A 2,273-nucleotide genomic window follows, 5' to 3' on the forward strand; every position below is an offset into this window, starting at 1 on the left:
GCGCCCCCGCCGCTCCCCCCCCGGCTCGGGAGGGGCGAGCGAGGAGGAGGGCCCCGGAGGAGGGGCCGGGACCGAGGGGAGCGGCGGCGTGGGGCACCGGTCTGCGGTCCCGGGAGCGCGGAGCAGTGGATGAAGGGTTGGAGGGAGACAGGTGCTAGCCCGGCTCTTGGGGTGTCGGAGGTCGCTGGGTGGATTTGACCGGCACTGGGGGAGGGGCAGGAGCGCAGCCGAGGAGGTGTCCCCGCGTCCACCCTTAGCGGAGGGTCGAGGAGAGTGGGCATGAGCGGGTGTGGCGGCCGTGAGGGTCAGGGAGGCTCAGGCCTCTTTGTATTCTGTTCAGAGCCACGGGCTCCTGGAGTGGGGTGGACGAACGGCTGGGGACCGCGAGGGGTAGAGAACGCGTTTAACTCGGACGCCACCGCCCCGCGGCTGGCAGAGACAGTGGGCGTGCCGGCCTTGTGGAGCCGGGCGTGCAGGGCCCGAGCACCGTGTCCCCGGCGGAGCTGGAGCCCGAGTACTGGGGGTCCGCCAGCAGCCCAGCGGCGCCCTCGGGGGATGGAGCTGTCCTCCCGAGGGACCGGTGCTTCTGCGGGTGGGCATCCAAGCTCAGGAAATGAATAGGAGCTCCAGGCCACCGCGTCCCAGGCCCACACCGCCTGGCCGGTGCCCCTCGCATGCTCCGGGTGGCCAGGAGGGCATGGCAGGCGGTGGAGCCAGACCCGCGGGGCGGCGGCCCTGGTCCGCGTGCTCTGGCAGGTGGGAAGCGCAGCACCCCTTGCGGAGGCTGGGAGCGCGGCGGGGCCACCGGGCGCGGTTGGCAGCCGCGGGAAAACGAGTGCCTGCCCCGCCCCCAGCCCGCGGGCGGTTAGTGGCGGAGCCTGGAGCTGGCTTCACCTCTCCTACTCCGGAACTATTATAGAATTACCTTTTCTTAAAGCTGGGGGTGGGGGGTGCAAGCCAGCTGCGTGGTCCCACAACTTCAAAAATGACTCTTAAAACTGAAATCTGTAAAGAGGTTCACCAAATTAGAAAAAACATTGCAGTTAAGAGATTTTTTAAATCCTTACAAAATTAGGATCTGACTCTTTAAAAACAAAAAAAAAGCTGGTTTGCCTCATTTTTGTAAATGTAAGAGACTGAGAGTGTGATTCTTAAATTATGGCGACTCACATACCCTAAGGCCAGGAGAAAGTGAGGCAGCGCACATTGCACTGACAGCCCCAGTGGGGTCTTCTGAGTCTGAAGGGGAACACTAACGCGCTCCCCCCCCCACTGTGCTTCCCTTCCTGCGGTAGGTGCCAGGTGAGTTCCCACTAGCATAGAGCTCCATTCTTAGTAAGACAGTGGGATAGTCACCGAATTTCCCGTGGACACACCAACATCGCTCACAGCTTGTGCTATCCCTCACAGGCCATCTCAGCACCTGGACACAGAGTTCACCCCACCTTCTGGAGACACTGTCCTTTATTCTCACAGATGCCCAGAGCCTAGCATTACTGGCCTTTGCCTGTACCCTGGAGCACGTGGGACCACAGGGCCCATAAACAGTTACATAGCAGAAACGAGGCCTGTTTTTCTAGGAAAAGGCATGGCCAAGTGGTGGCTGAGGGGCACCAGGGTACCACCCACCGGTCACTTAGAATTCCAGACAAAGAGGGGCCTGCAGGTGGTAGTTGGGAGTGCTGGACTCCCACTTGGCCAACAGCGGCTCATGTCCAGAACCGGCGGGTTTGTCTCTCTCTCTCTCTCTCTCTCTCTCTCTCTCTCTCCCTCTCTCTCTCTCTCCCTCTCTGATCAAATGAAAATAAGTAAATAAATGAAGTTAAGTATTAAAAAAAAAACTCTCAAAAAATACTTTTTAAAAAATTTCAGACAAAGGGGTATATTTTAAAATCAAGCCTTTACATTTCACCCTCTAGGGTGAGACAATCCTTTTTCCGGGGGGAGGGGAGACACCCTGATTCTGTTTCCCCAGAGTTCAAATCTAATATTCCATCTCAGGCGCTATTGCTGATGATACTTTGTGGCAAACCCCAGAGAGAGGGATGATCTCTGTGGTAACTGGGTCTTGAGGGATAGAGTGTATTCTAGGTCAAATGCGATGCCTTAAATTGCACCCTGTGAGAACAGGCCCTGCAGAGCATCGGAGGTGCTCCGGCCCCGGGGGTTGACTGAAGGTTCCCTTACAGCAGGAGGAGTTCCCAGAAGGGTTCCCATTCCGTCGTCTTTGCAGCTGGCACGGCACATGAACAGACTATTCACTCAATAAATGC

Source organism: Tupaia chinensis, unplaced genomic scaffold (genome assembly GCF_000334495.1).
Source record: "Tupaia chinensis unplaced genomic scaffold, TupChi_1.0 Scaffold000046_3, whole genome shotgun sequence".
NCBI lineage: Eukaryota > Metazoa > Chordata > Mammalia > Scandentia > Tupaiidae > Tupaia > Tupaia belangeri.